Here is a 14,702-nt window from a genome sequence, read left to right on the forward strand (position 1 = left end):
GACAAACAACGAAACTTTTCAAACATCAAAACTAAAATGTTCGGACTGCGTCAAATATTGCATAGGTGATTATGGTGAAGTAAACACATTCTTAGAAAATGCCTAAAAACTTAAAATGGATTAGAACAGAAAAGAAAATAACAATAAAAAACAAAAACATAACACTAACAAAAAAAAGGGAAAAGACCCCCTCCCCCGAGGCCGATCGACCCAGCTACCGACCGGCCCACCTGGCCCATCCAATCGGCTGGCCCGCTCCCTCTCCATAACCCCCCTCGAAACCTTAGTCGTTCACCCTCGTCGCCCCACTCGCCCCCCCCCCACTCTCTCCACGCCTCTCCTCTCCTTCCCCCGATCCAGATCGGATTGGGGCTTGGGGCCTCGACCCCGTCGGCTGCTGCCGCGGCCACCTCATCACCCGAGGACCTCGCCGGACTTCCCCACCGGCCTGCTTCCTTCGACGTCGTCGTCCCCATCGACCACCCCGACGCCTGCTGCCCCTTTCCCTACCGGCCCATGAGCACGCGCCCCTTCCTCCTCTCTCTGCCGTGCCGCGCGCCCGCTCCGTCGTGGCCGCGCCCTCTCCCCCGGCGTCAGATCCTCTTCCCTTCCCCGTTCGGTCACCGCGACCACTACCGAGGCCCGCGCGGCCGACGCCGTGCTCCCCGCGCCTGTCCCACGGTTGCCAGCGCCCGACTCCGCTCATGCGCCCCAGCCGGCGCCAGGGACCAGTCGGGCTGCGTTCGCCCCGTCGCCACGGTGGCCTCGCCCCACTGCGCCGCTCGAAGACCCCCGCGCCTTGCCTGCTCGCCGTGGCCACGCTCCAGTGAGCCACCCGCGACGCCCCAATGGCCTCTGCTCAGGTCCGCCCCAACGGATGCCCATGCCCCGCTCTCGACACGGCAGCGCCGTGCTTGTGCCCACCCACATGGGGCCATGCCCGTCGCCGCTCACTCCCCGGCCGACCCGTGCTGGCCTCACCCACGCCGGCCTGGCGACCTGCCAGGTCCGCCGCCCTCCCCGACGCTGCTGGGCATGCGATCGCTCGGGTTGTGCCCAGCGCCCGCACTCGCTTTGCCTGTTCGTGCAGCCCCTGCGGCACCCGAACCCGCTATGTCCCGTGGGGCCTATGACAGATGGGCCCCACGCTCGGAACGTTTTTAATAAAAAAGGGAATTAAAAAATAAAATAATAATAACAATAATAAAAATATTAATTAATTAATTAATTAAATATTAATTAACTTAATTAATCATAATTGGATTAATCTAATTAGTAATTAGCCTAATTAACTGTTAGTTAATTAATCAGTCAATGACACGCGGGCCCCTCACGTCAGTTTGACCTAGTCAACGCCATGTTGACTGCCGACATCATGATGATGTCAGCATACACTATTCTGGATAATGTTGATTTAAAATAACTAAATAATCCTAAAAATGATTAAATCTTTTAAAATTAATATAAAATAAACCATAGCTGGTATGGAAAAACTTTGTATATGAAAGTTGCTCAGAACGATGAGACAAATCCAAATACATAACCCGTTCGTCCGCCACACATCCCCAGCATACCGAACATGCAACTTTTCCCCTCCGGATCATCTGTCCGAAAACGCAAAACTTCGGGGATACTTTCCGGATGTTTCCCCCTTTCGCCGGTATCACCTACTACCGCGTTAGGGAACACCTAGCTCCGTTACTTGTCATGTCATGCATCATCATGCTTATGTTTGCATTGTATTCATTGTTTCTTCCCCCTCTTCTCTCCGGTAGACTATGAGACCGACATTGCTGCTGCCCCGTTCGACTACGGAGTTGATGACCCCTCCTTCTTGCCAGAGCAACCAGGCAAGCCCCCACCGTTGATGACCAGATATCGCCTATTCTCCTCTATACTACTTGCATTAGAGTAGTGTAGCATGTTACTGCTTTCCGTTAATCCTATCCTGATGCATAGCCTGTCATTGTTTCTACTGTTGTTGATACCTTACCCGCAATCCTAAATGCTTAGTATAGGATGCTAGTTTATCATCAGTGGCCCTACATTCTTGTCAGTCTGCCTTGCTATACTATCGGGCCATGAGCACTCGGGAGGTGATCACGGGTATATACTATACATACATACATACATACTATACAGTTGGTGACTAAAGTCGGGTCGGCTCGTTGAGTACCCGCGGTTGATTCACGAATTGGGGGCTGAAAGGACATACTTTCCCGACGGCCCTCTGTGTGGATCTTTGTGGCGGAGCGATAGGGTAGGTTGAGACCACCTAGGCGAGAGGTGGCCTTGGCGCTGGTCGGCGTCTGTGGTTACTTCATAATAACACGCTTAACGAGATCTCGGTTTTTGATCTGAGTCTGGTGATACATCCATTTTGCATCATGCTTTTATATTAATATTTATTGCATTATGGGCTATTATTACACGTTATATATAAATACTTATGGCTATTCTCTCTTATTTTATAAGGTTTACCATGAAGAGGGGGAATGTCGTGGAATTCTGGCTGGAAAAGAAGCAAACATTGGAAACCTATTCTGTACTGCTCCAAAAATCCTGAAACTCCACAAAACTTATTTTTGGAATTAATAAGAATTACTGAGCGGAAGAAACACCTCAGGGGCCCACACCCTGGCCAGGAGGGTGGGGGGCTCACCCACCCCTACTGGGCGCGCCCCTGTCTCCTGGGCCCCTTGGTGGCCCTCCGGTGTCCATCTTCTGCTATATGAAGGCTTTTACCCTGGAAAAAAAATCATTGCCAAGCTTATGGGACAAAAATCCACCGCCACAAGGCGGAACCAATCTAGAGCTCCGCCAGAGCTGTTCTGCCGGGGACACTTCCCTCCGGGAGGGGGAAATCATCACCATCGTCAGAACCAACGATCCTCTCATCGGGAGGGGGTCAATCTCCATCTACATCTTCACCAGCACCAGCTCCTCTCAAAACCCTAGTTCATCTCTTGTATCCAATCTTGTATCCAAACCATAAATTGGTACCTGTGGGGTTGCTAGTAGTGTTGATTACTCCTTGTAGTTGATGCTAATTGGTTTCATGGTGGAAGATCATATGTTTAGATCCTTAATGCATATTATTACACCTCTTATTATGAACATGAATATGCTTTGTGAGTAGTTACGTTTGTTCCTGAGGACATGGATGAAGTCTTGCTATTAGTAGTCATGTGAATTTGGTATTCGTTCAATATTTTGATGAGATGTATGTTGTCTTTCCTCTAGTTGTGTTATGTTAACGTCGACTACATGACACTTCACCATTATTTGGGCCTAGAGGGAGGCATTGGGAAGTAATAAGTAGATGATGGGTTGCCAGAGTGACAGAAGCTTAAACCCTAGTTTATGCGTTGCTTCAAAAGGGGCTGATTTGGATCCATATGTTTAATGTTGTGGTTAGGTTTACCTTAATACTTCTTTTGTAGTTGCGGATGCTTGCAATAGGGGTTAATCATAAGTGAGATGCTTGTCCAAGTAAGGGCAGTACCCAAGCACCGGTCCACCCTCATATCAAATTATCAAAGTGTCGAACGTGAATCATATGAGCGTGATGAAACTAGCTTGACGATAATTCCCATGTGTCCTCGGGAGCTCTTTTCTCATTATAAGAAATTGTCCAGGCTTATCCTTTGCTACAAAAAGGATTGGGCCACCTTGCTGCACTTTATTTACTTTCATTGCTCATTACTCGTTACAAGTTATCTTATCACAAAACTATCTGTTACCTACAATTTCAGTGGTTGCATAGAAAACCTTACTGAAAACCGCTTATCATTTCCTTCTGCTCCTCGTTGGGTTCGACACTCTTACTTATCGAAAGGACTACGATAGATCCCCTACAGTTGTGGGTTATCAAGACTCTTTTCTGGCGCCGTTGCCGGGGAGTGTAGCGCTTTTGGTGAGTGGAACTTGGTAAGGAAACATTTATATAGTGTGCTGAAATTTTCTGTTACTTGTCACTATGGAAACTAATCCGTTGAGGGGCTTGTTTGGGGCATCTTCACCCCGACCAGTAGAGCAAAGAGTTGCTCCTCATTCCTCAACCTACTGAAAATGTTTAGTTTGAGATTCCGTCGGGTATGATAGAGAAACTGCTAGCTAATCCATTTGCAGGAGATGGAACATTGCATCCCAATTTACACCTTATCTTTGTGGATGAAGTTTGTGGATTATTTAAGCTTGCAGGTATTCCCGATGATGTTGTCAAAAGGAAGGTCTTTCCTTTATCTTTGAAGGGAGAGGCATTGACATGGTATAGGCTATGTGATGATACGGGATCTTGGAATTATAAACGATTGAAGTTGGAATTTCACCAGAAGTTCTACCCTATGCATCTTGTTCACCGTGATCGCAATTACATATATAATTTCTGGCCTCGCGAAGTAGAAAGCATCGCTCAAGCTTGGGGGAGGCTTAAGTCAATGTTATATTCATGCCCCAATCATGAGATCTCCAGAGAAATGATTATTCAAAATTTTTATGCTCGTCCTTCTCTCAATGATCGCAACATGCTTGATACTTCCTGTGTTGGTTCTTATATGCTGAAGACTATTGAATTCAAATGGGACTTATTGGAAAGAAATAAACGCAACTATGAAGATTGGGGTTCCGATGATGGTAAGGAGTCAGGTATGACGCCTAAGTTTGATTGTGTTAAATCTTTTATGGATACCGATGCTTTTCGTGGATTTAGCGCTAAATATGGACTTGACTCCGAGATAGTAGCTTCTTTCTGTGAATCTTTTGCTACTCAGGTTGATCTCGCTAAAGAGAAGTGGTTTAAATATAATCCTCCCGTTGAAGTAAAAGTAGTTGCACCTATTACAGTTGAAGAAAAGACTATCACTTATAATGATCCTATAGTTCCTACCACTTATGTTGAGAAACCACCTTTTCTTGTTAGGATTAAGAATCATGCTAAAGCTTCAACTGTTGTTCATAAGAGTAATACTAGAACTTATACACCTCCTGAGCAAATTAAAGTTGAACCTAGTATTGCTATGGTTAAGGATCTCTTGGATGATAATTTAGATGGGCATGTTATTTACTTCTGTGGTGAAACTGCTAATATTGTTAAACCAGATGCCAAAATACATATACCTGTCGTAGGCATGCCTGTTATTTTTGTTAAAATAGGAGATCATTGTTATCATGGCTTATGTGATATGGGTGCTAGTGCTAGTGCAATACCCTATGATTTATATAAAGAAATTATGCATGACATTGCACCCGTTGAATTGGAAGGTATTGATGTTACTATCAAACTTGCCAATAGAGATACTATTTCACCAATTGGGATTGTTAGATATTTTGAAGTCTTGTGTGGGAAAGTTAAATAACCTGCTGATTTTCTTGTTCTTAGTTCCCCACAAGATGACTTTTGTCCCATTATTTTTGGTAGACCCTTCTTGAATACTGTTAATGCTAAGATTGACTGTGAAAAGGATACTGTCACAATTGGCTTAGAGGGTATGTCTCATGAGTTTAATTTTGCTAATTTTCATAGACAACCTCATGATAGAGAATCACCTAGTAAGGATACGGACATGTATGGTAATGTCACCATCTATGAAGCTCGACTTGTGGCGAATTTTTTTTTCACAAGTTCAAGGAGTTGACTACGATGAGATTTTCTCATCCGTAGCGATGCTTAAGTCCGTCGGAATCATGTTAGCATAAGCTGCATTTATGAAATCTGGTAGATGGATGTCAAGACGAGTTTCCTTACCAGTTTTCGTAAGGAAAGGTTGTATCTGATACAATCAGAAAAGTTTTGTCAATCCTAAGGATGCTAAAAGGTATGCTAGCACCAGCGATCCTTCTAAGGACTGGAGTAAGCATCTCGGAGTTGGAATGTACACTTTGATGAGATAATCAAAGATTTTGGGTTTGTACAAAGTTTTATGAGAAACTTGTATTTCCAAAGAAGTGAGTGGGAGCACTATAGAATTTCTGATGAGTATATGTTGATCAGAAATGATGTAGAATTTCTAGAAAGCATATAGGGTTATTTGAAAGGTGTTTTTCAATAGAAAACTTGGATTAAGCTACTTGAACATTGAGCATCGAGATCTATAAGGATAGATCAAAATGCTTAATAATACTTTCAAAATGAGCATATACCTTGACATGATCTTGAAGGTGTTCAAGATGGATCAGTCAAAGAAGAAGTTCTTGCCTGAGTTGTCAGGTACGAAGTTAAGACTTAAAGCTCGACCATGGCAGAATAGAAAGGACAAAGGTCGTCTCCTATGCTTAAGACATAGGGTCTACAGTATGCTATGCTGTTTACCGCACCTGAAGTGTGCCTTGCCATGAGTTAGTCAAGGGGTACAAGAGTGATCCAAGAATGGATCACAGACAGTGGTCAAAGTTATCCTTAGTAACTGGTGGACTAAGGAATTTTCTCGATTATGGAGGTGGTAAAAGAGTTCGTCGTAAAGGTTACGTCGATGCAAGCTTAACACCTATCCGGATAGCTCTAAGTAGAGATACCGGATACGTATAATGGGGCAACAATTTAGAATAGCTCCAAGTGGAACAGTTATTTGGAATGGCTCCAAATAGAACGTGGTAGCTACATCTAGGAGATGACATAGAGATTTGTAAAGCACACACGGATCTGAAAGGTTTAGACCCGTTGACTAAAAACCTCTCTCACAAGCAACATGATCAAACCCAAAACTCTTTGGATGTTGGTCACATGGTGATGTGGCCTGTCAGTGTTAATCACATGGTGATGTGAACTAGATTATTGACTCTAGTGCAAGTGGGAGACTGTTGGAAATATGCCCTAGAGGCAATAATAAAAGTGTTATTATTATATTTCTTTGTTCATGATAATAGTCTTTTATTCATGCTATAACTGTATTATCCGGAAATCGTAATACACGTGTGAATACATAGACCACAATATGTCCCTAGTGAGCCTCTAGTTGACTAGCTCGTTGTGCTCAACAGATAGTCATGGTTTCCTGGCTATGGACATTGGATGTCATTGATAACGGGATCACATCATTAGGAGAATGATGTGATGGACAAGACCCAATCCTAAGCATAGCACAAAGATCGTGTAGTTTGTTTGCTAGAGCTTTGCCAATGTCAAGTATCTCTTCCTTTGACCATGAGAGCGTGTAACTCCTGGATACCGTAGGAGTGCTTTGGGTGCATCAAACGTCACAACGTAACTGGGTGACTATAAAGGTGCACTACAGGTATCTCCGAAAGTATCTATTGTTTTATGCGGATCGAGACTGGGATTTGTCACTCCGTGTAAACGGAGAGGTATCTCTGGGCCCACTCGGTAGGACATCATCATAATGTGCACAATGTGACCAAGGGGTTGATCACGGGATGATGTGTTACGGAACGAGTAAAGAGACTTGCCGGTAACGAGATTGAACAAGGTATCGGTATACCGACGATCGAATCTCGGGCAAGTACAATACCGCTAGACAAAGGGAATTGTATACGGGATCGATTGAGTCCTTGACATCGTGGTTCATCCGATGAGATCATCGTGGAACATGTGGGAGCCAACATGGGTATCCAGATCCCGCTGTTGGTTATTGACCGGAGAACGTCTCGGTCATGTCTGCATGATTCCCGAACCCGTAGGGTCTACACACTTAAGGTTCGATGACGCTAGGGTTATAAAGGAAGTTTGTATGTGGTTACCGAATGTTGTTCGGAGTCCCGGATGAGATCCCGGACGTCACGAGGAGTTCCAGAATGGTCCGGAGGTAAAGATTTATATATGGGAAGTCCTGTTTTGGTCACCGGAAAAGTTTCGGGCGATATCGGTAATGTACCGGGACCACCGGGAGGGTCCCGGGGGTCCACCAAGTGGGGCCACCTGCCTCAGAAGGCTGCGTGGGCCAAGTGTTGGAGGGGACCAGCCCCTAGGTGGGCTGGTGCGCCCCCCACAAGGGGTCCAAGGCGCAAGGGAGAGTGGGAGGGGGCAAACCCTAGTCCAGATGGGCCTTAAGGCCCACCTAGTGGGCGCCTCCCCTCTCTCCCCCTCTTGGCCTCCTCCCCAAGTCCTATCTAGGGCTGGTCGCACCCCTTGGAGTGGGAAACCCTAAAGGGGGCGCAGCCCCCTTCTCCCCTATATAAATAGAGGCCTGGGGCTGCCCATAACACATGAGAACTTCTCCTCTTGGTGCAGCCCTACCTCTCTCCCTTCTCCTCATATCTCGTGGTGCTTGGCGAAGCCCTGCTGGACTACCACGCTCCTCCATCACCACCACGCCACTGTGCTTCTGTTGGATGGAGTCTTCCTCAACCTCTCCCTCTCTCCTTGCTGGATCAAGGCGTGGGAGACGTCACCGGGCTGTACGTGTGTTGAACGCGGAGGTGCCGTCCGTTCGGCACTAGGATCTCCGGTGATTTGAATCACGACGAGTACGACTCCTTCAAACCCGTTCTCTTGAACGCTTCTGCTTAGCGATCTACAAGGGTATGTAGATGCACTCTCCTTCCCCTCGTTGCTGGTTTCTCCATAGATAGATCTTGGTGACACGTAGGAAAATTTTGAATTTCTGCTACGTTCCCCAACAGTGGCATCATGAGCTAGGTCTATTGCGTAGATTCTTTGCACGAGTAGAACACAAAGTAGTTGTGGGCGTTGATGTTGTTCAATATGCTTACCGTTACTAGTCCAATCTTGTTTTGACGGTGTTGTGGGATGAAGCGGCCCGGACCGACCTTACACGTACTCTTACGTGAGACAGGTTCCACCGACTGACATGCGCTTGGTGCATAAGGTGGCTAGCGGGTGCCAGTCTCTCCTACTTTAGTCGGAACGGATTCGATGAAAAGGGTCCTTATGAAGGGTAAATAGCAATTGGCATATCATGTTGTGGTTTTGCATAGGTAAGAAACGTTCTTGCTAGAAACCCATAGCAGCCATGTAAAACATGCAAACAACAATTAGAGGACGTCTAACTTGTTTTTGCAGGGTATGCTATGTGATGTGATATGGCCAAAAGGATGTGATGAATGATATATGTGATGTATGAGATTGATCATGTTCTTGTAATAGGAATCGCGACTTGCATGTCGATGACGTGACAAGATGATCATGGAGCCCCAAGATGGAGATCAATGGAGCTATATGATATTGGCCACATCATGTCACTACTATATAATTGCATGTGATGTTTATTATGTTTATGCATCTTGTTTACTTAGGACGACGGTAGTAAATAAGATGATCCCTTACAAAATTTCAAGAAGTGTTCTCCCCTAACTGTGCACCGTTGCTACAGTTCGTCGCTTCTAAGCACCACGTGATGATCGGGTGTGATGGATTCTTACGTTCACATACAACGGGTGTAAGACAGTTTTACACAGCGAAAACACTTAGGGTTAACTTGACGAGCCTAGCATGTACAGACATGGCCTCGGAACACGGAGACCGAAAGGTCGAGCATGAGTCGTATAGTAGATACGATCAACATGAAGATGTTCACCGATGATGACTAGTCCGTCTCACATGATGATCGGACACGTCCTAGTTGACTCGGATCATGTAATCACTTAGATGACCAGAGGGATGTCTATCTGAGTGGGAGTTCACAAGATGAACTTAATTATCCTGAACATAGTCAAAAGACCTTTTGCAAATTATGTCGTGAGCTCGCGCTTTAGTTCCACTGTTTAGATATGTTCCTAGAGAAAATATAGTTGAAAGTTGAAAGTAGCGATTATGCGGACAGTAGAAAGCTTATGTCCTTAATGCACCGCTCAGTGTGCCGAACCCCAAACGTCGTTTGTGGATGTTGCGAACATCGGACATACACGTTTTGATAACTACGTGATAGTTCAGTTAAACGGTTTAGAGTTGAGGCACTAAAGACGTTTTCGAAACGTCGCGGAACATATGAGATGTTTCAAGGGCTGAAATTGGGATTTCAGGCTCGTGCCCACGTCAAGAGGTATGAGACCTCCGACGATTTTCTTAGCCTACAAACTAAGGGAGAAAAGCTCAATCGTTGAGCTTGTGCTCAGATTGTGTGAGTGCAACAATCACTTGAATCGAGTGGGAGTTAATCTTCCAGATGAGATAGTGATGTTTCTCCAAAGTCATTGCCACCAAGCTGCTAGAGCTTTGTGATGAACTATAACAAATCAGGGATAGATATGATGATCCTTGAGATATTCGTGATGTTTGACACCGCGAAAGTAGAAATCAAGAAGGAGCATCAATTGTTGATGGTTGGTGAAACCACTAGTTTCAAGAAGGGCAAGGGAACAAAGGGATATTTCATGAAACGGCAATTCAGCTGCTGCTCTAGTGAAGAAACCCAAGGTTGAACCCAAACCCGAGACTAAGTGCTTCTGTAATAAAGGGAACAACCACTTGAGCAGAATTACCCTAGATACATGGTAGATGAAAAGGCTGGCAAGGTCGATAGAAGTATATTGGATATACATTGTGTTGATGTGTACTTTACTAGTACTCCTAGTAGCACCAGGGTATTAGATACCGGTTCGGTTGCTAAGTGTTAGTAACTCGAAATAAAAGCTACGGAATAAACGGAGACTAGCTAAAGGTGAGCTGACGATATGTGTTGGAAGTGTTTCCAATGTTGATATGATCAAGCATCGCACGCTCCCTCTACAATCGAGATTGGTGTTAAAACCTGAATAATTGTTATTTGGTGTTTGCGTTGAGCATAGACATGATTGGATTATGACTATCACAATACGATTATTCATTTAAAGAGAATAATGGTTACTCTATTTATTTGAATAATACCTTCAATGGTCTTGCACCTAAAATGAATGGTTCATTGAAATCTCGATCGTAGTGATACACATTTTCATGCCAAAAGATAGTAATGATAGTACCACTTACTGGTGGCACAGCCATGTAAGTCATATTGGTTTAAAACGCATGAAGAAGCTCCATGTTGATGGATCTTTGGACTCACTCATTTTTGAAAAGTTTGAGACATGCGAACCATGTCTATTGGTGTATATGCATGAAGAAACTCCATGCAAATGGACCGTTTGAACTCACTTGATTTTGAATCACTTGAGACATGCAAATCATACCACATGGGCAAGATGACTGAAAGCCTTGTTTTAGTAAGACGGAACAAGATAGCAACTCGTTGGAAGTAACACATTTTGATGTGTGCAGTCCAATGAGTGCTGAGGCATGCAGTGAATATCGTTATGTTCCTACTTCACAGATGATTCGAGTAGATGTTGAGAATATTTTCTTGATGAAACACAAGTCTGAATTATTGAATGGTTCAAGTAATTTCAGAGTGAAGTATAAGATCATTGTGACAAGAGGATAAAATGTCTATGATATGATCATAGAGATGAGTATCTGAGTTACGAGCTTTGGCACGCAATTAAGACATTGTGGAAATTGTTTCACAATTAATAGCGCCTGGAACACCATAGTGTGATGGTGTGTCCGAACATCATAGTTGCACCCTATTGGATATGGTGCGTACCATGATGTCTCTTATCGAATTACCACTATCGTTCATGGGTTAGGCATTAGAGACAACCACATTCACTTTAAATAGGGCACCACGTAATTCCGTTGAGATGACACCGTATGAATTATGGTTTAGAGAAACCTAAGTTGTCGTTTCTTAAAGGTTTGGGGCTGCGACGCTTATGTGAAAAAGTTTCAGGATTGATAAGCTCGAACCCAAAGCGGATAAAATGCATCTTCATAGGACACCCAAAACAGTTGGGTATACCTCCTAATTCAGATCCGAAAGCAATAAGGATTGTTTCTTGAATCGGGTCCTTTCTCGAGAAAAGTTTGTCTCGGAAAGAGTTGAGTGGGAGGATGGTGGAGACTTGATGAGGTTATTGAACCGTCACTTCAACAAGTGTGTAGCTGGGCACAGGAAGTTGTTCCTGTGGCACCTACACCAATTGAAGTAGAAGCTTATGATAGTGATCATGAAGTTTCGGATCAAGTCACTACCGTACCTCGTAGGGTGACAAGGATACATACTACTTCAGAGTGGTACAGTAATCCTGTCTTGAAGGTCATGTTGCTAGACAACAATGAACCTACGAGCTATGAGAAGCGACGGTGGGCCCAAATTCCAACAAATGGTTAGAAGCCATGAAATCCGAGATAGGATCCATGTATCAGAAGAAAGCATGGACTTTAGTGGACTTGCCCGATGATCGGCAAGCCATTGAGATAAATGGATCTTTAAGAAGAAGACGGACGTGGATGGTAATGTCACCATCTATGAAGCTCGACTTGTGGCGAAAAGTTTTTTCACAAGTTCAAGGAGTTGACTACGATGAGATTTTCTCATCCGTAGCGATGCTTAAGTCCGTCGGAATCATGTTAGCATAAGCTGCATTTATGAAATCTGGTAGATGGATGTCAAGACGAGTTTCCTTACCAGTTTTCGTAAGGAAAGGTTGTATCTGATACAATCAGAAAAGTTTTGTCAATCCTAAGGATGCTAAAAGGTATGCTAGCACCAGCGATCCTTCTAAGGACTGGAGTAAGCATCTCGGAGTTGGAATGTACACTTTGATGAGATAATCAAAGATTTTGGGTTTGTACAAAGTTTTATGAGAAACTTGTATTTCCAAAGAAGTGAGTGGGAGCACTATAGAATTTCTGATGAGTATATGTTGATCAGAAATGATGTAGAATTTCTAGAAAGCATATAGGGTTATTTGAAAGGTGTTTTTCAATAGAAAACCTGGATTAAGCTACTTGAACATTGAGCATCGAGATCTATAAGGATAGATCAAAATGCTTAATAATACTTTCAAAATGAGCATATACCTTGACATGATCTTGAAGGTGTTCAAGATGGATCAGTCAAAGAAGAAGTTCTTGCCTGAGTTGTCAGGTACGAAGTTAAGACTTAAAGCTCGACCATGGCAGAATAGAAAGGACGAAGGTCGTCTCCTATGCTTAAGACATAGGGTCTACAGTATGCTATGCTGTGTACCGCACCTGAAGTGTGCCTTGCCATGAGTTAGTCAAGGGGTACAAGAGTGATCCAAGAATGGATCACAGACAGTGGTCAAAGTTATCCTTAGTAACTGGTGGACTAAGGAATTTTCTCGATTATGGAGGTGGTAAAAGAGTTCGTCGTAAAGGTTACGTCGATGCAAGCTTAACACCTATCCGGATAGCTCTAAGTAGAGATACCGGATACGTATAATGGGGCAACAATTTAGAATAGCTCCAAGTGGAACAGTTATTTGGAATGGCTCCAAATAGAACGTGGTAGCTACATCTAGGAGATGACATAGAGATTTGTAAAGCACACACGGATCTGAAAGGTTCAGACCCGTTGACTAAAAACCTCTCTCACAAGCAACATGATCAAACCCAAAACTCTTTGGATGTTGGTCACATGGTGATGTGACCTGTCAGTGTTAATCACATGGTGATGTGAACTAGATTATTGACTCTAGTGCAAGTGGGAGACTGTTGGAAATATGCCCTAGAGGCAATAATAAAAGTGTTATTATTATATTTCTTTGTTCATGATAATAGTCTTTTATTCATGCTATAACTGTATTATCCGGAAATCGTAATACACGTGTGAATACATAGACCACAATATGTCCCTAGTGAGCCTCTAGTTGACTAGCTCGTTGTGACCAACAGATAGTCATGGTTTCCTGGCTATGGACATTGGATGTCGTTGATAACGGGATCACATCATTAGGAGAATGATGTGATGGACAAGACCCAATCCTAAGCATAGCACAAAGATCATGTAGTTCGTTTGCTAGAGCTTTGCCAATGTCAAGTATCTCTTCCTTTGACCATGAGAGCGTGTAACTCCTGGATACCGTAGGAGTGCTTTGGGTGTATCAAACGTCACAACGTAACTGGGTGACTATAAAGGTGCACTACAGGTATCTCCGAAAGTATCTATTGTTTTATGCGGATCGAGACTGGGATTTGTCACTCCGTGTAAACGGAGAGGTATCTCTGGGCCCACTCGGTAGGACATCATCATAATGTGCACAATGTGACCAAGGGGTTGATCACGGGATGATGTGTTACGGAACGAGTAAAGAGACTTGCCGGTAACGAGATTGAACAAGGTATCGGTATACCGACGATCGAATCTCGGGCAAGTACAATACCGCTAGACAAAGGGAATTGTATACGGGATCGATTGAGTCCTTGACATCGTGGTTCATCTGATGAGATCATCGTGGAACATGTGGGAGCCAACATGGGTATCCAGATCCCGCTGTTGGTTATTGACCGGAGAACGTCTCGGTCATGTCTGCATGATTCCCGAACCCGTAGGGTCTACACACTTAAGGTTCGATGACGCTAGGGTTATAAAGGAAGTTTTTATGTGGTTACCGAATGTTGTTCGGAGTCCCGGATGAGATCCCGGACGTCACGAGGAGTTACGGAATGGTCCGGAGGTAAAGATTTATATATGGGAAGTCCTGTTTTGGTCACCGGAAAAGTTTCGGGCGATATCGGTAATGTACTGGGACCACCGGGAGGGTCCCGGGGGTCCACCAAGTGGGGCCACCTACCCCAGAAGGCTGCGTGGGCCAAGTGTGGGAGGGTACCAGCCCCTAGGTGGGCTGGTGCGCCCCCCACAAGGGGTCCAAGGCGCAAGGGAGAGTGGGAGGGGGCAAACCCTAGTCCAGATGGGCCTTAAGGCCCACCTAGTGGGCGCCTCCCCTCT

This window comes from Triticum aestivum, chromosome 3B (genome assembly GCF_018294505.1).
Source record: "Triticum aestivum cultivar Chinese Spring chromosome 3B, IWGSC CS RefSeq v2.1, whole genome shotgun sequence".
Classification (NCBI taxonomy): Eukaryota; Viridiplantae; Streptophyta; class Magnoliopsida; order Poales; family Poaceae; genus Triticum; species Triticum aestivum.